This window comes from Macrotis lagotis, chromosome 1, assembly GCF_037893015.1.
Source record: "Macrotis lagotis isolate mMagLag1 chromosome 1, bilby.v1.9.chrom.fasta, whole genome shotgun sequence".
Classification (NCBI taxonomy): domain Eukaryota; kingdom Metazoa; phylum Chordata; class Mammalia; order Peramelemorphia; family Peramelidae; genus Macrotis; species Macrotis lagotis.
The window spans coordinates 159332869-159359129 of NC_133658.1; the positions used below are offsets into that span (position 1 = coordinate 159332869).

The 26261-nt window shown below is 35.6% G+C and overlaps 1 long non-coding RNA gene across 38 annotated transcripts in view; it reads right to left on the reverse strand.

The window, feature by feature from the left end:
• Positions 1–26261, reverse strand: part of LOC141504332 (uncharacterized) — a 1263877-nt gene that overhangs the window by 642519 nt on the left and 595097 nt on the right. For all 38 annotated transcript variants that reach the window (XR_012473290.1, XR_012473291.1, XR_012473318.1 and 35 more), the window contains one exon: positions 16981–17152. This is a non-coding gene — a long non-coding RNA (uncharacterized LOC141504332). The remainder of the gene's footprint in view (positions 1–16980; positions 17153–26261) is intronic.

A 26261-nucleotide genomic window follows, 5' to 3' on the forward strand; every position in this document is an offset into this window, starting at 1 on the left:
AAGCCCAACAATAATTCTGAGAAGAGTTAAAGTAAGAGATTTTAAAAGACAGCAAAAAAATTTATAAATCAAATTCGAGTGGCAGAGTAGAAATGGTGAAAAGAAGTAGAATAATGCAAGAGAACTATGAAGAGAGTAATAAGAGCTTGGTAAAAGAGGCACAAAAATATTGAAGAAAATAATGTCTTAAAATTCACAATTGGTTAAATGGTAAGAAAAGTACACTGAAGAAATACGACTCCTTCAAAATTAGAATTGGTCAAATGACAGCAAAAAGGAAATTCAAACAGCACATGCCCAGAATGACTTAGGTGTCCCACTAGATCACTAGACAAGAATCAAACTTGTACTTGAACTTTGTTCACTTTTCTCTCTCCTTCTGCCTGTTTTATAAAGTTACTATTATATATAATAGGAGAAATCCCCAGAAAGTCCACTGTAGGAAACACCATCTTGTGAATTCTCTTCAAAATATGGAGGTAGTTTAACCTATTGGTAGAGCTTATTAATTACATGTGATTGAAGATGAAAATCCAAGGGAGTTTGATGGGATGTGATTAGCTTCTACACTTCACCTGCCTATTCCTGAGCCATTCCATCTTCCTCACTTCCTCTTGCTGATCTTAAAGGATGAGCTGGCTACGTCTTCAAATGTTTCAAAGTCTGATCATTTAACAAGCCAAAATGAGATTCAAAAAGCTTTCAAAAGTACAATTCAAATCTCACATGTGGTTTTTTGGATGTGATGATCATCCCTCAGAGGACAAATACAAAAGTCTAGGAAAGATATGCTTGTGTCCCCCAAAGCAAAACATCAACTATTCTGAAATAGGCTAGTCAGAGCAGAGACTGCCTGCTAGTTATGGAACAATGGGCCTCCATAGACTCTCTCACCTCTCAGCAGATGAGGACATACCATTTATGTCTCAGACTGTTGTGTTCTGTCAAGACTTGGTCTCAGAACATAATTGCCTTAATATATTTTGTCTGTCTACTTGAAAACTATTCAAGGGAAATGCCCGTTCCCCCCCCCCCCCCCCAGTACCTATTGTTTTTGGTATGTCTACAGTCACACACTTGTAACAACAAAGTGACAAGAACAAAATAAGCAAGTTTAATTGTGATTTCTTTTCTGGGAAGAAAGTACCAGTCTCCAAGGTGAGAATTTATTTCCTGGATGCAATTAGCCTAGTTCTTTGCTTATGGATAATAAGAGTACGCATTTATATAGTGCCTACAATGTGCTAAACACTACAAATATTATCTCATTTGATCTTCAGAATAATCCTTGGAAATAGATGTTATTATTCATTCCAATTTTACAGTTGGGGAAACTGAGACAAATAAAGATTAAGTGACTTGCCCAAGGTCACCTAGAGTCTGAAACCACATTTAAATTCATCTTCCTGACTCCAGACCCAACATTCCACCTTGGTTGCCCCCTAGTTTCCTAGGTCTTGATTGAGATTTGTCTTTCTTTTCAAAGAAGATCATGAGTTAGGGAGGTAATACCATGACATGCACATGAATTGGATTTAAGTGTGTGGGGGGGGGTGGTTTCTATGCTAAGTCACCAGTGTCACTTTCTCCCTCCAAAGTTATCTGAATAAAGTGGTCATATATGGATCAGAATGATCAGAGATAGCCTTGGATGCTAGATAAAGGATGAGCATAGCAGTATTATCTTTGCTGTGGGAGTAAATTAATTTGCCATTTTTTTGCCACTACTGGAGACAGTTATAAGGTATTTTGAAAAGAACAATTAACATGGGATCAGAAGACACTAATTATGACTGTAGATCAGTTATTTATCCATTTTGAGCTTGTTCCTCATCTGTGAAGCAAATACAAATTCCTGTAGTCACATCATGAGATGTGACTCACAATTATGAGATAAATATTCTTCAAACTATAAAATATATTACTACTGGGTTATTTTTTTCTATCTTTCAAATTGTATTTTCTCATCACTTCATCCATATCTCCAGAATGTGCTTAACAGATAAATAAGAACCAAACTGGAAATGACTTTGGCCTTTTCAAAGGAATGAACACATTCCCCTATAAAGGCTAGACCATCACCTCTATTTAGTATGGGGGAAAATTCTCATAGACTTGGGCCACTGAGTATAGCTTTAGGGGTAGGGATGTTTCAATGCTGGTGACTTTATGGCCTTATTAAATGGGCAATATGAAATTGTGGGATGTATCTATTGGTAATTATGGGTTTTTGTTCCCTGCTTTTTCATCTGGAAAAGTCTAGAACCCTGGCATATATCTCTAGTTCTTACTTTACACAAAGGCAAAAGTTATCCATAGTAAAGAGAGAGCCCAAAGAATTATAGGCCCAGAAGAAATGGAAGTGTAGTTCTTCAGAAGAGAACTAGGATGAGATTCAAGACAGTAAGGTGGGAGCAAGGCAAGACTACTGTACATTTCAAGTAGGCTCTCATATCAAGGTTGTGGCTGATAAACATTTGTTAAGCCAAACATTTGTTCTAGTAAACAAATATTTGTGTCCATGCATAGAGCCCATATATTTGTCTGGTTCAATGTGTTTCTTTGCCCCTTCAAATGCTTTCAAAATAGAAAGATGTTCTTGTTGAATGGGACCAAACAATGGTTTGTTTTGGGGTCTGAAGGAGACCCAGATGTTCTTGGCATCTATTCCCCTGGGCCAGCTGCTGGTCAACTGGCTCAGGGTAGAAACATCCACTAGAAAGTCTGAGTAGTGGAACTGACACAAATATTCTCCAAAAAAAAGTGCTCTTGGCAGGTCTCCATGACAAAGGGGAAATGACCCCCACAGACACATATGGAAGAGCTTGAAAAGGCCATACAAAGGGATAAATTAGAGACCAAAGCAAGATGAATAGAAAGAAGAGAAGCAAACACATTTAAAAGGCAAGCTGGGGCAAGTCCACAGCAGGTTTTAGGCAACTCTGACTTGGAGGTTGAGAATAAATGATAGGACTTAAGATTGTGGCCAAGCTAGTTAATAAAATGAGCATGATAGCTGACATAGGAGCAGGAGAACATATGTGGCAGTATGCTGAGAAGTTAAATTCAAACATGAACAATGTTACTGACAGTAAAGATAATAGAGAGGCAGCCTGCAATAGTGAGTAGAATAGTAAACTTGAAGTCAGGAAAATCTGGCTTCTTATTTCAACTCAGATACTCAAAAGTTATGTGACTAGAAGCAAGTTAACCTTTCTCAGTCTCAGATTCTTCAGCTGTAAAACAAGGATAATAATAACAATACATGTATTCCAAGCTTTTGCAAAATCTTTAAAAATTTTGTAGTCATAAAATATTATTATGAATTAAAATTTAAATCATCAAAAAGAGAAGTTTCATAGAATCAATTGAATAATATAAACTATGATTACAAATAGAGCTCTATAGGCATCTAAACTTAGATTACTTGCAATACGTGATCTTTATTCCAAGGAACAGATGAAGATGCCCATTTCCCTGCTCTCTATAAAGAGATTAAGGACTATACTAGCAGAATGTTATATATACTATAAGATAATATGTTTGTTTCTTTTTTCAATTGATTTTTCTTAACTGCTTTGTCTGGGTTTTTCCTGGTTACAAAGTTGAGTTCAGTAGAGAGAGAATATTGGTCTAGTATTGTGGGGTTCTGTCCTGAGCCTTCTTATCTTTTTCTGTAATATGGGATCTCATCAGTTTCCACAAGTTCAACTGTCATCTTTATGCAGATGATTACCAGATGGATTATATCTAGCTCTAATCTCTCCCTTGAGATCTAGTCTTTAAATCAATGACTACCTTTTGGACATTGTGAACTGAAGGCCCAGTAGGCAGCTCAAACTCAATATATTCAAAACAGAACTCATTATTTCTCTCTTTCCTTTACCATGACCCTGCCCTCTCCTCAGCTTTCCTATTTCTGTCCAGGACACCATCATCCTCAGAGGCTTTCAATCTCATTATCTTCATAAACTCTTCATACTCATTCATCTACATGTCTAATCAGTTGCCACATATTGTCATTTTAACCTTCAAAATATCTTTCATATGCATACCTCCTACTCAGAAGCAAATGTTTTAATTAATGTCCTCATTGAGAGAGAGAGAGAGAGAGAGAGAGAGAGAGAGAGAGAGAGAGAGAGAGAGAGATTAAAGACCATAGGGTATATATTCTTTATAAAAAGCCTAAAGGGGAATATAGGGTATATATTTAAAAAGTCCAAGATTCAAGAGACAATGGCTGAGTGGTTATAGAGCTTTGTGATTGTGATTGTGAGCCTGTAAGTCATTTTTCCAAGATTCAATTCTCTTCCTACATGTATGGATCACTCCTTCTGAGCAACACATGCTATGGGATTGGATTATGCAATAAGTATACATCTTAGAAAAACACAGGGCTTGAAACCAGGAACTCCCTCATATCATACCCCTGGTCAGAGTCAGCCTATCTTCAGGATGGAATAGGGAGAGGAAAATGAGAAAATCAGTTGTGGAAGGACATGTAGGCAACAGCTAGGCACTTCATATGGGAATACAACAGATCAGGTGTAGTTTGAAGTTTATAGTGGCCTACAACCAAGGCTTCCATAGTCTTATTCCATGCTGAATAGAGAGGAAACTTGTTAACTTCAGAGCAAGATTCCCATCTAGTCTATAACCTACATTTTTGTCTAGAAATTTCACCCTTCTAATGCCCAGTAAAAACAATTTCATTCTACTAGAAATGAAAATCATGTGAGAAAAGGCTATGAAGTACATCCTGGTGCTAAAAGATAGGAAGTGAAGTTTCCTTGTGAATCTTATACTTCTGGTCATCCATAATTCATGAAGTTTTCTCATTTCCCTGAGCAGCTATGGAGACAGGAACACAAAGGGTCAGGGAGGGGAACTGCCTGTGTGCCAAACTCATTACTACAGCTCTACTAAATAAGTGATGGTTCATGTTTCTAAAACAAAGACTCCAGAGCAAAATTGTGTGATATCCTACAGACTCACCAAAGACTACTGGCATTTCATGGATAGGTTACCTCACTGGTAGGGGCACACCTTCCATTAATGCATAACATATTGCACCAAACCTCAGACTATGCTCTTCATATTCATGCCCTTTCAGAAATCCTCAATGGAAGATCCATCACATATTTTAAATAATTTCTTCTAGTTCTTTCAAAATGAGAGAGAAAGAGGGTGAGGGGGAGAGAGTATGTGTATCACCAATGTACCACAGTCAAGACATATTTTATTCTAGCTGCATGACTACCTCAATGATTTTGGGATAGTTCCTGAACTTTCCTGGATCTCAGTTTCCTCATTTTTAAGATGAAAGTATTTGACTAGATGGTTTCTGGATTGGCTACCTCAGACACACTGTAATTAAGCCAAGTTGGCAGTGATAATATATTGTATGCAGCCTACATTCACCAACTATATATCTTTTGCTTGTTCTTTGTGAAACTTGAAGTTTCCATGTTTTTGAACTTACAGTATTTCATGTCTTACAACTATCTAGCATTAGAGAGTGAGATTTTATGTCACTGAAAAGATGTTTGGGGTTACTGAAAACACTAGTTTTCTACATGTTGTTTGTCCTTTGTCTTTGAAGAAGACCAGTGACATCAGGGGTGATGTCTTGTGTGTGAAATGAAGTGAGGGAGAGTTATGCCAAATCATCAGTCTCACTCTCTCAGAGTAACCAAAATCTAATGGCAAAAAAAATGGCAAAATCTAAAGACAAAACTTGAGATGATTGACCATGGTCAAAGATGTAGTGTTTGACCTTGGCATCTTCTATGTCTATGCTTCACAGCATCTACTTCAGCCACCTTTATGGCTATTTGAGAACAAATTGTTCTCATCTGCCCATTCCACCACATGCTTGGGGCAGATGCCTCTCTAACTCACTGACAGATTTGAGTTCTGTTAGTCTTGCATAAGAGATATTGGTTTTTGGTTAAAGCACTTAAAACTATATTTTATTCTATTGGCTTAAATACCATTTTTTTCTTTTGTAAACAATGACGCTATTCAGAGAAGGTTAAGCACATTCTTTTTTTTTAGGTTTTTTTCCAAGGCAAATGGGGTTAAGTGGCTTGCCCAAGGCCACACAGCTAGGTAATTATTAAGTGTCTGAGATTGGATTTGAACCCAGGTACTCCTGACTCCAGGGTCAGTGCTTTATCCACTGCGCCACCTAGCCGCCCTGAGAACATTCTTTAAACATATCAGTTAATTCAAATTGTATTTGAAGAATGTACTGTTCATATTTCTTCAATTTTTTTCTGCAAAAGTCTGCCTGTTCCTTTTGATGTATTCATCAAGAAATCCTGAAGTATTTAAATCACTTTCAGAAAGATTTTATAGAAATGAGAAAGTAATATAAATGTCAATAATTGCTGGTAACTTCTGGTCATCTTTTTTATCATCATCATTAATCATACATGTGATGTTTGTCATTCTCTTAGAACCATTGTCTCTTAGAGATATAATAAAGATCCCTGAGTGACATTAACATTGAATTGGCTTAAGCATGAATTTCTTCTATATGTTTTATTTGGTCAAGTCCAACCATTGTTAACGTCATTTGAATCATTTAAGTTAAGCACTGAGGTTGATGAGTCCAAAATAATGATTCTATTATCATTTCTACAGAATTGTTATTAGATCTCTTCCAACTGACATCTATTTGCTAGCTTCATTCCAATTCTCTTGAGATGAGCTAGTTTAGCTGGATCTAACACAAAGTTTTCTGCAAACTTCTTTTTGGACCAGTTGCTTCTTTTGGAGGCATGACTACTCACTGTCTTTCATTCTTCTCCTCCATGATGGTCTATAAATAAAATGGGTTTGTACTTTTAACTGCCAATGTGTTTGGCTTCTATATATCTACTCTGCAACTTGATTGTTTGCTAGTGAATGACATCAGGAATTCTTTGGCTTTTTCATTATGGCAAATATTTTATATTGATTAAACTCTAGTTTCATTTTGCAGAGATAATATATATTGGCTGTCAAAACTGTAATAACTGCCTATGTTGTCCTTGCATCTATGTCCTTTTCTCTAATTTAGAACTGATTTTACCCTTTGCTTAAAGCAGAAGCTATGACTGTAACTAGGAAGCAACTTTTGAATTTATCGTCTTATCAACAACCACTCATTCTATTTCTGTTATAATAGTTCAGTTCAATTTTTTGTGATGATGCTGTTGCTCAACATATCAAAGGCTTTCCGAGCACTTTCTTTTTAAAAAACAAAGTATTGGTACTGAAATAATAAGGCCTCTTGATTGTCTGTGGAACTTTGGTCTTCTCTATTTCTTCATCCCTAGTCATAATTTCTTCTTTGTCTTTTGTTATCCTCCCTTGTGACTAACTTCTCATAGAGGTCTCAGAGTACTCATAGATTTGTTGGCTTAGTTTGGAGTTTCTTAAATAAATTCTTCACAGAATTTATTTCTTCATCTTCTGCAACAAATGTTGGCATATAGACTATAATTATCTTTATTGTGATCTGTTTGCTTAATTCATCATATATAATAAGGTAAGATGACTAAGTGTCTGTCCCATACAAGGCTTTTCATTGCCTTTGGGTGTATGATGCAACCAACTCTTCTAGCTCTTTTATTCAGCTCTCTTAAGAGAACTTGTGAGCCATCCTTCCATTAAGCAGTAACTTCTTTGTGCCTTCAGGTTCTGTTTATAAAAAGAGTGCTAATGTAGTTCTTCCAATTATCCACTCCCTGTTCATTGGACAAAGATCTCACAGAATGAATAACATCTTAATCTATAGCACTTATCATTTGTATCTATGTATTGACATATTGTGACAATAGGTTGTCAATCCAATTGCATATTATAATCTGGGCATTTTTTCATCCATTTTGTTTTTCCAGTATTCATAGTTAAATTGGTCTTTTATACATTGCTATAAATTTTGTTGAGGAGGTTTCTTAGTATTCTAGGGCTTAAGAGTTTTCTATTGCCCACCTAAAAGAGTTCAGATTCCTTTGCTTGACATTCAACTTAACAACAACTTTTCTAGTCTTATCTAATATTACTCTCTTCTACACACAATAAACAAACTAGACTACTCTTTCCCCTCAAGGCACACACTAAACTCTCATAAATCCTTATATTTGCTTAGGGTGATTTCTAATGCCCTAAGTATCCTTTCACCCTATCACTTACCTCTAAAGCCCAACTCAAATGCAATCTCCTTCAATGAATTCCTTTTTCCCACAGATGTCTTTACATAGCACTCATTTTATAACTCTCAAATTCACTCCAGCTAATAGTATGCATTATAATTTCCTGTGTCATAGGTGGGCATTAAATATGAAGGAATAATATATTAAAAGATGGAGTTAAAGAGTGAGAGAGGAATGTACTGGGAGAAAGAGAAAAGAGGAGGTAGAATGGGGTAAATTATTTCATCTAAAAGAGGTAAGAAAAAGCTTTTGCAGTGGAGTGGGAGATGAGGTGTTCAGGGGGGATGGATGAACCTTATTCTCATCAAAATTGACTCAGAAAGGGAATAACCTACACATCAAAGGAATAGAGAAAAGTAGTAGAGGAAGGAATGAGAGAAAGGAGGTGGAAGTGAAAGAAGGGAGGGAAGATTGTGGGAGGGGTAGTCAGATACAAAACACTTTTGGGAAGGGAAAGAAGGGTAGAAGGGGGGAGAGAGAGAGAGAGAGAGAGAGAGAGAGAGGAGAGAGAGAAGAAAGAGGGGTGGGGGAAATACAGTTAGCAATAGTAACTGTGAGAAAAAATATTGAAATAAGTTTCTCTGATTAAGACCTCATTCCTCAAACATTGAGAACTGAATCAAACTTATAAAATATTAAGAGCCATTCCCCAAATGATGTATGATCAAAATGTATAAATAGTTTTTAGATGAGGTTACCAATGCTCATTATGACACTATTTAAAAATGTCCTAACTCACTATTGATTGCGGAAATGCAAATTATAACAATTCTGAGTTACTACCTTATATCTATTGGATTAGCTAATAGAACAAAATGAGAAAATGACAAATGTTGGAGGGGATGTAGGGAAAATGAGACATTAACTCACTCTTGGACTAGTTGTGAAATGATTCAACAATTATTTAGAGCATTTTGGAATTATGCCCAAAGGGCTATAAAATCATGTTTACCCTTTGATTCAGCAATGCCACTGCCAAGTCTGTATTCCAGAAAAGATGAAAAACAGGAAGTATCTATCTATATCTATCTATAGAAAAATAGGTATAAATATATATATATATATATATATATATATATATTTATCCCTATCTATCTACACACACACACACATAATATATGTGGACATTTATAGCAGCTCGTTTAGGTGGCAAGGAATTGGAAATTGGGGGGATGTCAATAAGTTGGGGAATGACTGAACACATTTAGTCTGTGATTATGATGAAATGTTATTCTGCTATAAGAAATGATGAACAGGATTCTCTCAGTAAAACCTAGAAAGATTTACATGTAGGATAAGCAGCTTGACTCAAGAAAACTCTGACTTATGATAAAGATTACTGTCCAACCCTAAAGACAAAACAGATGGTGTCTGAAGCATATTTTTTTTCATTTTATTTTTTGAGGTTTTGCTTTTTTTGGGGGGGGAAGCTATGTTTACTTTCATAACATGATTATTATGGCAATGTTTTGCATGACTACACATTTTTAACTTATATCAAATAACTTGCTTTCTCAATGAGGAAGAATGAAGTGGGAAGAAGGGAGAGAATTCAAAATAAAAAGTTTTTTTAAATGAATGTTAAAACATATTTTACATGTAATAAAGAAAATGAAATAAAGTATATATTACCTGTGTCAGTGTCCAATCTCTCACTAGAGCTGGATTTCTAGATATACACATATCCTATGCATCCCACTATAATGTGATATTGTTTAATTAATAAAGGGACTGCTCATAGTAAAGTAATTCAGAGTGAATGTGAGATTAGAACACTACTTTGAGGACACAGGATCCCAAACCAGTTTCTAGGACCAGGATATAACTAAAGGTTATTACAAGAGTTCATTATATTCCTGGAATGGCCAAGTTCTTTAAAAGATTTCCTCATTGTCTATAAAATATCAGTGCAGAAACTGTAGGACAGCTTGGTGATGCAGTGGATAGAGAACTGGTCCTAGAATAAGGAGGATTTGAGTTCAAATGTGGTCTCAGACACTTAATAATTACCCAGCTGTGAGACCTTGGGTAAGTCACTTTACCCCATTGCCTTGCAAAAAATAAAAATAAAAAAAATAACTGCAGCTATCTTCCTGGGGATATAATAATATTTATTTTGAGCATTAAAATCAGATGACCATGAAAATATCTGATGGAATAACATTTCCTTTTGCCTTTGAATATTGGTTAAAACCAATCTTCCAATTCCTTTATTTTTCTATGGAGAAACTATGATCTACTGTCTATTTAAATGTAATTCTTTATATCCTCAAGTTTAATTTAAAATGAAAATGACAATTCTTTATATCTTCAGGTTTAATTTAAAATTTAAAAAAATGACAACTAGTTTCTCTAGGACTGTGTCAACTCATTGACTATAACTGGACAAAGACAGTGCAACACAGGTTATCAACAGAAAACAAATGATAGACTATTAGAATTGTAGTATTCTTAGGGTTTAGTATTTCCCCTTCTGCCACTCTATCACTCTGACTGTAAATATAGAAGCGTACTACAAAAGGAATAGGTCTATGTTGAATTTGTGTCCATTTCATTGATAGTTATGAACAAAGGAATTCTTTCTCGAGTAACCAAATGGTAAATTAATTCAGAAAGCTGTATGTTAGATACTGGGATGCAAAGAGAAAAGAAAACTCATGCTCTAACAGGACTTTCATCTTGCAGGATAAGATAAGGAAATAACACAATTTTTTTGTAGGTATTATCCTGTATATCATAACCACTAATTATGGGTATACCCCTAGACTCTGACCTTAACCTTCCTTTTCTCTCTCTCTCTCTCTCTCTCTCTCTCTCTCTCTCTCTCTCTCTCTCTCTCTCTCTCCTTTTTTTCTTTCTCTTATACCATATTAGGTCCAATGGGTTCAATTATCATCATAAAGCAGATGACTTTCAGATCTATACATATAATCCTGATATTTCCTAAAATCCAGTCTTTATAACACTAACTGCCTTTTGAACTGAACATCTCATTGGCATCTTAAATTCAACATATCCCAAACTGAGTTCACCTCACTTCGTAACTTCTATATTATTACCAAGGGCACGAGTTTCACCCCAGCTACTATAACCTCAATCTTGGAATCATTTTTGGATTCATATTCTAACCTTATATATCATAATCAATGACCAAAGTTTATTGTCTCTATCTCAACATATAATCCCTTTTCTCTACTAAACAACTTCTACCCTAATTCAGGAACTTCTTCACCTCTCTATGCTCCTGTTTTTATAGATTTCTCTTAGGTTTCTTTGCCTCAAGTCTCTTCCTATTCCAATTCATCCTTCTCACAGTTGCTACAGTGATTTTTCTTAAAGCATTGGTTGAACCACTATTTACTCAATAACCCCCTATTACCTCTAAGATTTTCAATAAGCATTTATTAAATACCAATAATGTGTCAGGTACCTGCTAAGTACAAGAAGTTACAAAACGAGGCAAAAAAATTTCCCTGACCTCAAGGTACTCACAGTCTAATGAGGGGAGACAATAAGCAGACAAATACAAACAAAAAACTATGTGGGATAAATAGGTAATAAGTAAAAGAGGGAAGGCACTAGAAAAAACGAGATTAGAAAGGTTTTCTAGAGAGCAGGGCCATAGAAGGCTCTCAATCTGATGCTGTCACAGCAACCACAAGCAGGGCTCAAAATTCAATAAATATACAAGCTTTTTTAGGGGTTTGACCAAATATAGTAGGTGAATGATGTTATAGATATCCAAAAGACCCTTGGCAGAAAAAGTTTTTCCCATCCCTGTTATAGAACATGGGATTTTAGATAGGATTTGAAAGATGTTAGGAAAGCCAATATGGAGGCAAGGAGGGAGAGCATTTCAAGCAATCAGAAAAAGAGTCCAGAGCTTAGAGACAGATGGCCCTATTTGTAGAATGGCAAGGATTCCAGTGCCATTGGATCAAAGAATGAATGGGAGTGAGTAAGATGTAAAAAGAAAGAAAATCAGATGAGACAGGGTTAGGTCATAAAGGACTTTGAATGCTAAAGAGAGTATTTGCTCCTGGAGGTAATAGGGAGCCAGTGTAGTTTACCGAGTAGAAGAGTGACATGGTCAGGCCAGCCCTCTGGGAAAATCACTTTGTTAAATAACAACTCTTCAGTTGGTAATTTAAAGTTCCTCCCAACTTAACTAACCTTTGTACCTTTTCATATTTCTCCCCTCTTCACATTCTATTGTAGTTATACTGGATTGCCTACTGTTCCCCACATGAGAAAATTATTTCTGTCTCTACACCTCTGCATTATTCCTTATTCTTGATTTCCTTTAAGAGAGATTATCTTTTTCTAAGAATCTTTTCTGGTTAGCTCTTTTGGGGTGGGGGAGAGCTTCCCTCCTCAAACCACTCTGTACTCATTTTGTAGATATTCTTTATATTCTTATGGAATAAGGAGCTAGTGCATATGCAGAGCATCTGGGATGGCATCTCTCCATGTGGAAAACCTAGGAAGTCTGTTTCTGCAAAACTGTAATGATATGTAAGAAAAGAAGTATCTTGGAGAGAAAGACTTTGGAGCATTCAGAGATGTTTTGGTTGGCTAACCATGTGTTGAAAAGGGTGTTGACTGCCTGGATGGGCATTTAAAGTGGTCTGTTGGCTTTGGCTACTCTCTCTTTGCCTCAGGGATCTTGGGGGAGCTCAATGATTGGTGGACTGAATAAAGCCTATAGTACTGGGAATTTGAAAGACCCAAAAAAGAGCTCAATATCCACTTGATCTAGAGTTCAGATTTAGAGTCAGCACAACACCATTGCCTTATGGAGCAAGAAGTGTTTTGGGGACATCTATCCAGGGGTCAATGAAATAAAGATTCATATAGCAGGGATGTCACTTCTGGGTCTGAACTTCATAGGACCAAAACTACTTAGAAACTGAACTAAGCTGAGCTTAATCTTTTAAGTTATTAAAAAAAGATTGGGGTTTGAGCAATAGCAGTAGGGAAGTAAGCTCTTAAGGACAGATTTGTATCTTATTACATCTCTATCTCCAACACTCAATATAATACTTTTGCATATCTTTTATTTGAATTGAACTAAAGTCAAAATGAGGAGCAAGTATGGGGAAGAAGACAAAAAGTTTTGTTTTAAAAAACATTGAATTTGAAGTCCTAGAGGGAAAACCTGGTGGAATTATCTTCTAGGAAATTAGAGATGTAATTCTGGACTTCAGGAAAGAGTCAGAGATTTCATGGTTATCTGCAAAGAGTGAATTCTAAGAAGTGACCTCTAAATTTTTATATCATTCTAAATCTGATACTACAGTTGGTTGGAAATTGTGAAGGGAGAGAGCCTAATGACTGCACTATGATTCTCCAGACTTAGTCTCCATGACTAGGTTCCCTTCTCATCTCAAATCATCTCTATGCCATGCCAGTCCCTATTTCCATTGATGAGTTCCTTCCAAGGTTTCTATTGGTGGGGTGGGCCCAAGATTGTGGTGCTTCATCCTCCCAATTGTGCATTTGACTCTCCTGACTTCACTACCATGACACCACATTTCCTTCTCCTTCCTACCCTACTTGCTTTTGAGCTTTCTTTTATGTGTTGCCTTCTCTTATTAGAAATTTAACTCAAGTGTACAGTATGTATAATCCAATGATCACAGATATTTTTTGTTTGTATGTGTAATCCAATAATAATAATAATACCCTGTCTTGTACACAGTAAACACTTAAAAAATGCTTGCTGTCTGCCTACATGCTGGAGAAAGTAAAAATGTTGTTCAAGGAGAGAGGTTTGACTACATTCAGGACATGAGAATAGAAAGGGTTCAGTGACAAAGATAGAGAAGGAAAGCTTAGAGAGGAAGGAGAAAAAACTAGGGGATATATGGAAGTATGATAGAAATTGAAAGAAGAAATATTATAAAAAAAAAAAGGAGGGAATGACCCAAAGTGTGAAATGCAGCAGAAATGTTAAGGAGGTTGTCTCTCTTAAAAAGTCATTGGCTTCAATAAGGAGGTAAAAAGTGAAGCAAGATCATAAGAGTTTGAGGAAGCTAAAAGTGTAGATTGTAAAGAGATTTGACAGTGAAAAGAAGGAGAAATACTTGGAAGCCTGAGGGCATATGTATGATCAAAGAGAGGGATTTAGTTATTGATTTTTTTCCCACAGTAGAAGAAATGAACTGGGGTGGGGGGAGAAAGAGGAGGGAGGAGAGAGGAGAGGAAAGGCAAAAGAGAGAGAGAGAGAGATGGAAAGAAAAGACTAGGGGGGCAATGACTGCTAGGAAAATGTTATGAGAAAGTCAGTAAATTAAATAAGGAGAACAGGAGTAAGAGTTAACTTTGACAGGAAGAAAAATCAAATCTGCTTTGGAAGTATGAAGGAGGGAAGAGCAGATAGGTAAAATCAATCTTTATAGTTGTACAGTTTTATAAATACACACACACATATAAATATATATATATATATATATATATATATATATATATACATAAAATCTTTCAAATGACCACAATAAGAATAAATAATAATAAATAAATATTAACTTCCTAGTGGGAGTGTATAAACTGTATCTGCCTCATCCTTTACATTTGCCTTCCAAAAGATTAGAATTCAGCAAGTGATCTTGAGGTGCAGGTCTGAAGAAGACTAGGACTGAAACTCAATAAAAATTCAAAATTAGAATTTTGTTACATCTTATTATAATTATGAATGAAGAGCAATTAACCAGAGAGGGTAGAGGGCAGCAGTTGCCGCTAAAATAAGCCCATCATATTGAGACTACCAGGCTTGTGTTTTCTAGAACATACTGTTTTTACTTATGACTTGCCACTGGACTCCAATGATTCTGGAGGAAAGTGTAAGGCTGATGACTTTGTGTAGTTCTGTCTCTCTTAAATCCAATTCATGAGCAAGTTAAGACATCACCCCCATGACGTCACTAGTCCTCTTAGAAAAACAAAGGAGCAACAACAACAACTGTAAATTTGAATGTATTGACAGGAAGGAGAACAAGTGAAATGAGATTTCATTAAGGCTGTGTATCTGTGTATAAGTATTTGTCTGTGTTTCCCTATTGTTTAATTTTTGTGTATTAATGTGTGCTATAAAATTCTAGAGATCTTAGGCATTGGCTACAACAAAGGGTTGGGGCAGCTAGGTTGTTCAGTTAATAGAGTGCCAGGCATGGAGTCAGGAAGATTCATCTTCTTTAGATCAGACACTTACTATCTGACTTTGATCAAATCACTTAATCCTATTTGCCTCAGTTTCCTTATCTGTAAAATGATCTGGAAAAAACAAATGACAAAACTCTCTAGTATCTTGGCCAAGAAAACCCCAAATGGGGTGATGGCAAATCAGAAATGACTGCAAAATGACTAAACAACAAGAAGCAACAAATGGTTAGGGAAGGGTGAACATCACAGAAGGATAGTAATTATGCCTTATGGACCCTTTTTCTATTTCTTATGTTGGATAATTTCCCTAAGTCAAAAAATTATAGATTTTACATCATTGTTCTATGTAGATTTAAATGACAAAATTCAAAATAGGACAATGTGGCCAAAACATCAGTGTTTGAACATTTCTCTAGCAAGGGAAGACAATAGTAATTGGTTTCAAGGCAAAACCTTGACACAGGATTATAGATTTAAACCTGGAAGGATTAATTAATTCAACTCTCATTTTACATATGAAGAAACTGAACCAATCAAAATATCAATCATTAAACAATTACTAAGTGCTAAGGATACAAAAAGAGGCAAAAGACATTCCCTTTTCCCAAGGAACTCACAATCTCATGAATATAGAGATAAGTTGTCAACTATTTAAGGTTACACAGCTAGTAAGCAACTGAGTCACAATTTCAATTCAAGAATTCTTCACTCCAGGTTCAGCATTCTATGCACCAACTTTAGCTGCCTCCATTATTTCTGCGTCAGAGTTAATTTTCTGTTGGTACCTAAATTAAAACAGTGGATTCATCACATTGTCTAATGCTAAGTTGTTACTAGAGGAAAGTGACTTAGTGGTGCTTTAGTAGAGATCCTTGTGGCCCTTTATTATATACCATCACCATTTAGGACTGTCCCTCTTAATTTGGTCTGGTCATTTTACACAGTCTTCTTGGAAGCCAAAGATAATATCTTAGAAGTGTAACCACTTACACCTCAGTGTTATAACTTAGTCGTGTGTTGTGAGCTTGTTTTAATGTTTGTGAGACTTCAGATTAGATCTGAAAGTTGAATTATGCTGGGCTCTAGGGTTTAATGGGCAGCTAGGTAGAGTGGTGAATAGAGCATTGAGTCTGGAGTCAGAAGAACTTAATTTAAATCTGTCCTCTAACACTTGCTAGTTATATGACCCCGAGCAAGTCACTTAATCCTATTTGTCTCAGTTTTCCTCATCTGTAAAATGAACTGAAAAAAATGACAAACTTTCCAATATCTTTGCCAAGAAAATTCCAAACAGAGTCATGAAAGTCAGACATGACTGAGAAAACTAACCATTGATAGCTAGGGTTTGAGTCTTGTTGGATTTTGAAGGATTTAGATCTGGTCCTAATCATTTTGTCTTTCTTTAATCTGAAATATTTTTAGGGAGAGAAAATGGGGTCAACACTAAGGAAACAATCTCCTGGCTTATCTGGGGAGTAAAAGAATTAAGATTTGATTTTCTTTTTCTTTAGCACCACAGAAACACTCCCTTCCCCCATTCACTTGAGAGGTCTTGCATTTTTGAGCACTTTAGGTATCCCCAGGGATAAAACATGCTTAGCAGCAATAAAATTACCATGGATTTCTAAATTATTTCTCCCTTGAAGTGGAACACACTGGAGCTGGCTGATGTGTTTGGTTATGTTGAGAATTTCATGCACCACTGCTGTCATACAACAGAAATCCTTCTGGACCCCTCAGAGGCAGCTTTTCCTGTGTTTGTTCTCTCCATGGGTCTCAGCCAGGAACTAGGGTAAAAAAAAAACAGCATGCATTTGGTGAGATCAGAGACCTGAAGACACCCTAGTTAAATTATTTTATTTGTATTTTGACTAGGTCCACTTTTTTTTTGTACTTTGAGTAATTTTTTTGTATTTTGACTGAGAATACTTTTATGCTTTGGATGCTGTGGAGGGCATCCTTGTGGATTTACACCCAAGTGAAAATCACTGTGGTTACCTCATACAAGCCCCTTGGGAGTTTGAAAAATGGCCTAGAAACAGGTGAAGAAAAAGTCTATCATCATAAGTAGAAAATGGTCTTTGCTGGTTCTCCTCAATTAAGAAGAATAGGCACCAAATGGAACAATGACTCTAATAAAAGTTGCATTGTTTTCCCACAGGTCCAAACACTCCATTTTTAAGAGGAATTGAGAATATTTATTTCTGTGATTAAAATAAGCTGATTTTTTCAAATGATAATAATAATAATTTGTCTTTTGATTAATTATTTGAATCTAAAGAATTCAAAGTACTTGACAAATAATAAATTTTCAGTTCGCTTTCAACACAAGGCAATTGGCAAAAATAGGTAGCTAGCTAGCACAATGAATAGATGTCAGAACTTGGAATGCAGGTGATGAGTTCAAATCCTATTTTAGACACTAGCTAGCTATGACCTCTTTGTGGGCAAAGGCCCAGATAGTCAGTTATGGTTTTTCTAGCAATATATGATTGTAAGAGTTGAACTATAAAGAAAGTTGAGTGCCACAGAATCAATGCTTTTAAGTTGTGGTGCTGGAAAAGACTTTTGAAAGTTCCATGGACAGTAAAGAAGCCAAATTAGAAATTACTTAAAGAAGTTAATTTAGGTTATTCATTGGAAGGTCAGATACTGAAGCTTAAATACATTGGCCATGTAATGAGATGACAGGATACACTGGAAAAGACCTTGATATTGTGAAAGGCTTAAGACAAAAGAAAAAGGAGATGGAAGAGGATAAAATGGATAGCTAGTATCTTGTAAATAATGAACATAAATTTGGACAGAGTTGGAGAGATAGTGAAGGTTAGAAGGGTTTGGCATGCTATTTTCCATTGGAGGGGTGGAGGGGGATCACAAAGGGTCAGTCATGACTGAATGACTGAACAATAGCTACAAGTTGTAACCTTGGGCAACTTAACTAGCCTCTGTTTATCTCAGTTTTCTCACCTGTAAAATGGGGACAACGATTGCACTTACCTGCCTAGGTTGCTATAAGTATAAAATGAGATGCTATTGGAAAGTACTAGATAAATGCTATTAATTATTTTGAGATGGTTAGGTAAAGCAGTGGATAGGATCCAGTTGTATTATAAGGAAGACCTGAATACAAATCTGGTCTCAGACTCTTAATAGCTTTGTGACCCAGAGCAAATCACTTAATCTCTGTTTGCCTCAGTTTACTCACTTGTAAAATGAGTATAATAATTGCACTGACCTATGTTGTGAGGATCAAATGATATAACATTTAAAGTGTTTAGCATAGAGTCTAGAATATTGCAGCTCCTTAAGAAATGCTTGTTTCCCTTTCCCTTTAATTAAAAATCACAAAATCCCTGCCAGGCTTATAATATAGAAGAAACACTGCTAAATGTAGAGTCAGGAAACAGGTTCTGTAGAATATCAGTTCTTTGAGGGCAGAAATTATTTCTTGTCTTGTCTCTTGTTCTTGGAAGGTGACACATAATCAATGCCTAATAAATGCTTGTTGGATTGTGTTAGATTAGAATCCTGGCTCCTTCATTTACCAGAAATGCGACCCTAGTTAAACCTCTCTGAACTTCAATTTTTCATCTGTAAAATGGGAATAATAATAATAATACTTATACTACCTACTCCACCTTCTGAAGAGATCACTGAGTGAAACTTAAAGTCCAATACACATCTAATTTCTTTTGATCATTTCTATTTTGTTGGAAAAGGAGAAATGAGCCACAGAGAATAGGAAATGAGAATATTCACACAATGAAGAAATGGTGAATTCACACTCAAGATCTTTAATCTTTGCCCTCAAGCAGGTTATAGCTTAGTAGGGTGATATGAGGAACTGCCTTCCTGCTACCAAGTCTTTCTTTAAACAAGAGAGAAGAGACTAACTACTACTAGCGAAAATTATTTGGGGCAACTGACAAAATCAGCAAGGACCTTAGCTTAAATTAAGATTCTCTTCCCTCCTACTAGTCTTTATTTTGGGATACCAGGAAACTGGCATTTTGAGATTATTATGGGGACTAGCACTTCCTAGGAGAGAAAAAAAATAGATTAAAAAAAACTATAAATTGCATTAGAGAATGGAAGTGGAAAGTCAATTAAGTGACCAAACTATTAAAATGGAAAATAAGTCTGATGTCATTCTGAAAATTAAAACGTTTGAGTCAGATACTTAAATGCAGGACATGACAAATGACGGTTAGTGCTGCTTTTTTCCCCTGTTAATGTCACCATTTAAAAGAAAGTGAGATATTGGGCAAAAGAAAATTCTTTGGAGTTGTCAAATCTGGTTTTCAGTCTCTAAGAAATAATGATAATAACATATAAATAAACTGCATATATATACATAATATATATGCATATATATATGTTTATTTTGCTAGAGAAAGAAATGGCAAATCATGCCAGTATCTGCCAAGAAAACCCCAAAATGGGATCATGAAGTGTCAGACAAACTGAAAATGAATGAATAATGAATATGTATGTATATTTAGGGCCATAATTTTTTTTTAGTATGTGGAGCTCTAAGAAAGTAACCTGCTCTAACCTACATTTTGGAGAAAGATCTAAACTGCTGAGGGGACTTTATCCCTGGTCTTTCTTACTTTCAAGGTCAGCTCTTTATGCATTTTATACTGTCTCTCAATATAATTACAATATTAATTAATAATTACAATACTATTTAATATTACAGTAATATTGCCCCCACATATACATATAAAAATTTTAAATTTATAATAAACTTTACATTTACTATTTTACTTGGGATTCATAATGACTCCTTCAGGTATTTTTTGTAGGTAATATTTGATCAAGGATGTTTTAGAAAATGTTTAACAAGAGGCTGGTGGGAGGAGGAAAATGTACCCATGACACACTTTTAAGTTTAATTAGCATTATTAACATTTTTTCCATAACTTTGTCATGACAATCACCAGAACAATATAACTAATACTGATTTATAGTGTTTGCTGATTTTTGAGGCGTAAATGCTCACACTAAAAATTTAACTGCTCTCAAGAGCTGGTTAGAGCTGGTTCCAATGTACAAATAATAATTTGATTATTTAACAGATAAGGTAAATGAGGCTTAGAGAAAATAAAGGCTCAGATAACTAGTCAGTAGTCTTCACCAACAGTGGGATTTGAATCTAAATGTTCCTGGCACCAGATTCAGCTCTACAACCACAAAAATTCTAAACGTTGATTTCAATTCATTTCTTATTCATTAAAAAAAAAAAAACTGTACTCTCTTAACTAAAAAGAGACTTCAGATAATAACAGTAACCCCCCCTTTGTATTTGATAGGACAGCATATAGTCCATCTTGATATTCATGAGTACATTTTGTATTCCTGAGATCATGAAGCATCAAACTTTTTAAAGTGAATTCCATGATTTCCTTATTCACCTTCCCAATTTGATGAGATGTTTGTAACAAATTTTCTTTATTTTGCCTTTTAAGAGGGAATGTTTTACTTTCATTCGTTCAAGAGGAGAAAGGAAAAATCATTTATTAAGCATTTAATCATGTACCAGGCATGAACTAAGCACTTTATAATGTTAAATCATTTAATCCTCATAACAACAGGTGAGGAAACTTAGCCTGACAGGGTTAAGTGACTTGCCCAGGATCAAATAGTTAATAATCAGAGGCTGGATTTCAACTCAGGTCTTCCTTGTTCTAGGAAGTTATCCACTTCTAATGTGTTTTAGCAATGGTAACAAAGTAAATCCAAACATTGTCTCAGGCTCCATCTCTGAAGAGTTCTATTCAATTCTCATTGGAAAAAGTCCTTTTCTTTTGTTCTAACTGATTTGTTTTACTTTTCTTCCTCATATAGAGTCTCTCATCCCCATACCTTCAAGGATATTAGTTTAATCAATGAGTTAATATTACAGCAACACCTTCCCCCCCACATCAATATACTGTTGCCCTAGGAGAGTATCTGATACATAGTATGTATCATATCTTATATATAGCCTTAAAATTTTTTTAAGACAATTTGGTACTGTTCCATTCAACAAATGTTTTCACCAAGCTAAGTCTTAAAAAAAAATTTATATACTATTACAATTGAATCTAAACTTGCTATAAATTTATTAAATTTTATTTATAATTTATATATATGTTTATATATAATTTATAAATTTATTTTATTTATAATTCTATTTATAAGACTACTAAGAGGAAGAAAGAACAAATCAAAATGGCAAATAATTTATTTTATTTATAATTTTATATATAATTTATTTATAATTTATAAATTTATTTATAATTTTATTTATGACTACTAAGAGGAAGAAAGAACAAATCAAAATGGCAAATTTTCATTAGCCAAGAAGGTTATTGAGCAAAAGACAAATATATCCTAACAAAATAACCCTTAAAATTTCCCTTTCCTCTCTTGCTCTGGCTAGGGGGTCACAGAAGGCATTTGCTTGATGCCAAATGAATACACGAGTGTTGTTGGCACAAAAGATAAATGAGCATCCTAATCTCTTAGAACATTTAGACTAAGGCAGATGAGGGTAAAGGTAAAAGATAAAAAAGATAAATGTAGATATGACGAATATGTTCAAGACTGTATGTGTGAGAATATTTTATTTTTGATCAGACTTTTGATTTCATCAGTGTAGCAAACTCCAAATAAAGAGTATGCCCTCTTCCAACCCACATCAGTTGGCAAGGTCAGGTCACTAAAGAGTAAAGGAGCTTGGTCAGAGTCACACAACTAGTACATGGCAGAGTTGGACTTGGATTCAGATGTTCTTGACTCCAAAGCTAGCTCCCTATCCATCGCATCATATCACCTCTCATCTTATATAAATAAAGGAATAAAATTAGATAAAGCATGTCAGGGATTTAACAAACCTTAATGCATATATAAATGCTAACAAATAGGGGTGGCTAGGTGGAGTCAGGAGGACCTGAATTCAAATTTGACCTCAGACACTTAATAATTACCTGTGTGGCCTTGGGCAAGTCACTTAACCCCACTGCCTTGCAAAATACTAAAAAAAATATGCTATGTCTACTTATGTATATGCACATATATACCAAATGTGATGCCAAATTTATATAAATGATTTGGGGGTCAACAAGTTAGTTAATCTTGATAGCAAGACTCTATCTAGAAATTGTCATTTCCTCCCCCCTCCCACACTGAGAATCCTCTAAACATTAGAAATATGATAAAAAAAACTAAGTAGAAATAACAAGAGTCTTGAAATTCTAATCCTGCTTTGGGAACTTTCTAGGTTTTGTCCTCCTGCAAATCTCTTAACTTTCCTCAACCTCAGTTTCCTTATCTACAAACTAGGAATATGAATTCCTTCTATCTAGGGTTTGAGATATAAGATGTGAAACATCTTAGGAATACAATTTTCTTAAATCCTGAATGAAAAGTATATTTTGCAACAAGGATTCAGCCCAGACCTAAGAATCTGGTGCAATGACCCCACAAATGAAATGAGATCCCAACTTAGAGCCTGTTGCCTGTCCCCTTGTTCTGTGACAAGCCCCCAGGTTGCTGATCAAAGGAGCACCTCATTTAAAACCAGTGACATAGTATACACCAGGAGGCTGGAGAAAAGACACAGGCTTTTCTTCACAGACTTGTTCAGGTCCTCAGGGTAGGCAATGTGCCTGGGCATGTCACAGACTGCTTACCAGGCTGCTCTCAGGACTCCACAGCTCCAGTAATGAGAATTTCCTCACGTATTCTGGGTCTCTAGCTCACTGGGTGCATGTCATACCCAGGGCAGAGCACTGGAGGCTTTCAAAGTCCCTTGTAAAAACCAATTGCCCAATCTTCTCCCCCCCTCCCCCTCCCCTCCCCCTCTAGTGTCTTTAAGCCAACAGCCTCCTGGGTCACAGATCTTAGTACCACTCCCATCTGACACAGGAGGACAGAGGCTACTTGTATTGCACAGGATTGTCCCTCGGGTGCAGGGCACAGCCCAGGACTGAAGGCTAGCCTGGGAAAATACACTTCAGGAAAAAAAAAAAGCAAAAAATAAAATTCTGTGTTCATTTGTTATGAAGTCATTAATATAAATCTTTAGGAGGAATGGGATTCAAAGGACCCAATATTAACCCAGATGAGGGTCAAGGGTCCCTGGTGAGTCATTCAACAGGAGATGAAGCTGATAACAAAAGGAGTCTGAAATAACAGATCACTTTTTTTTAGAAATAATAATTTTCCAACAAAGGTGGCTGCTATATTAGGGAAACACTAGATTCAGAAAGGTCCTGGGTTCTAATGCTTCTATGGACACTTCTTAGTGGTATGTCCTTGTGCAAATCTCTTAACTCTCCTTAACCTGTTTCCTTATTTATAAAATATGAATAATAATAATACCCTCTTTCTAGACTTTGAGATAATAAGAAAGTTCTTTGCAAACCTTAAATGTCAGCTATGTTTTGCTATTAATATAAATAGAGGTGGATTCATTTTTATTGTTACCCACTTGTTCTAGCTTTCCAAATTAAACCCATTCTTCAAGGCAAACTCAGTTATCACTTCTTTTATAAAGCTTAGCCCCAACTATTTCAGGATTTGTCCATCTTCCCCTTTGAAGACCCATTGAGATTCTGAGGTCAGAGCCTCTGGTCATACATCAATATCCTACACAAAGGTTAGGACAGTGAATATCAAATGATGATGATGATGATGATGATGATGATGATGATGATGATGATGATGATGATGGATGATGATGCTTGTCCTTTGTTCTCAAAGAATACCATAACATCAGGGAGATATTGCCATGACAAGCCTATGAATTGAATTTGAATGAGGGAGGGTGCTATGCAAAGTCACCAGCCTTACTTTCTCCTCTGGAGCCATCTGAGTCCAGTGGCCAAATAATGGGCACTCTATAAATGCATATCATTGAATGACTGATGGGCAACTCTAGGTGTTGAAGGGGATAGAACCTGGTGTCAGGAAGATTCATATTCCTGAGTTGAAATCTGACCTTAAACATTTGCAAACTGCCTGACCCTGGACAAAACACTTAACCTTATTTGCCTTAGTCTCCTCATCTGTAAAATAAGTTGGAGAAGAAAATGGCAAACTACTCTAGTATCTCTGCCAAGGAAACCCCAGATGGAATTATGAAGAGTCAGGCATGATTGAAAACAGCTGAACAACAAGAACAGTTCATTGATTGATCCACTTTGAATTTTACCAAAAAATACAATAGTGAAAAATTTTTTAGTAAAGGATAATTGCAAGCACTGATTTAAAATAAAAGATATATTACTTTGTTGTTTAAACATCTAAACTCATTTATGGAACCAAAATGACTCTTGGTCTTCTTAATCTGGTTCCAAGGTGTTAGGATGTCAGATCTAAAATATTGTCCATTGCCCATGCTTGGGGGATGATTCTGAAGCTCAAGTTTTAGGGGGAGGGTTTGCTTTTTGCCTGGTGTATTCTCTCTGATCTTCAATCTGTATTTTGCCTTTTCAGTACCTGCCGGTTCTCCAACTTGTCCATTTTTCTTATCTACTTTTCTCTTATCTCTCTGCCTGCTTTCTTCCTTCATTTTCTGCTGTTTCTTGATCTATGATGCCTGCCTTCAGGTTTTAAAATATTTCCAGGGAGAGAGAGAGGAGAGAGAGAGAGAGAGAGAGAGAGAGAGAGAGAGAGAGAGAGAGAGAGAGAGAGAGACAGACAGACAGACAGACAGACAGAGAGACAGACAGTTGTATTTTTATTGAAATTCCATGGAATTTGCCATTGTACATATGCCAAACAGCATATTAACCTACTAGCAAGGAAACTGGATTTAGAATCTGAAGACCTGGCTTAAGCATTTTGTACTCTTAGGAGTATTAGCAAATCACTTAAACTTTCAAGGCATCACTTACCTCTTTGATGGAATAAAAATAATATGCAAAAAAGGAATAATTATGACTGCAGTTACTAAATATTTTTAACAATGCTGTAAATTCATCATTTAAATTTTTTAAATTAAAAAATAGCATTTTTAAAAGAAGCTATAAAATCATTAATATCCCCCCTGGACTTTAGGTATTGAAGATAATGAATTTATAAATATTTACTAATTTTTACTTAAAACAATTTATCAAATTAAAATGTTTAATTTTAAAATTTTAACTTATTTAAACACCCTACAATATGCTAAGTTCTGTACATACAAAAAGAGGCAAAATACAATCCCTGCCCTCAAAAAGCTTATAATACAATTGGTAAGAATTATAGAATATAGAAATAATAAGGAAATAATTATTAAAGAAAAGACACTAGATTTTAGAGGGGTTGGGAAAAGCTTTCTGTAGAAGTTATGATTTTAGTTAGGACTTCAAGAAACACAGGAAGGTCTTTGTGGAGATAAAACGAAGAGTGTTCCAGGTAAAATTAAGAGATTATGTGAGTATTTTATTTGAGGAACAACCAGGAGGCCAGCATCACTGGATCAAAGGGTATGTGATGGAGAGTAAGGAACATGAAATTTGGAAAGGTAGAGATTTTTGAAAAGTTTGGAAGGTCAAATGCAACATTTTGGTTTTTATTTTTAGGCAACAGAAAGTCAATGGAGTTTATTAAGTAGGTGAGGTGACATGATCAGACTTGCATGGTATGAAAATCACTTTGGTAGAGGATGGATCTGAGTAAAGAGAAACTTGAGGCAGTTAGATTCACTAGTAGGCTTTCACAATAGTCCAGGCATGAAGATGTGGACCTGTAACAGAGTAGTACCAGGGAATGTCAGAGAAGAAAATGGGTATGCTGGAGAGATATTGCAAAAAGAAAATAGACTGACCAGGACAACAGAGTGGATATGGGTGATGGGCCAATGAGAGATGATGGGAATTTCAATAAAATTCACTCATTCATCTAGTCAAACTCCTT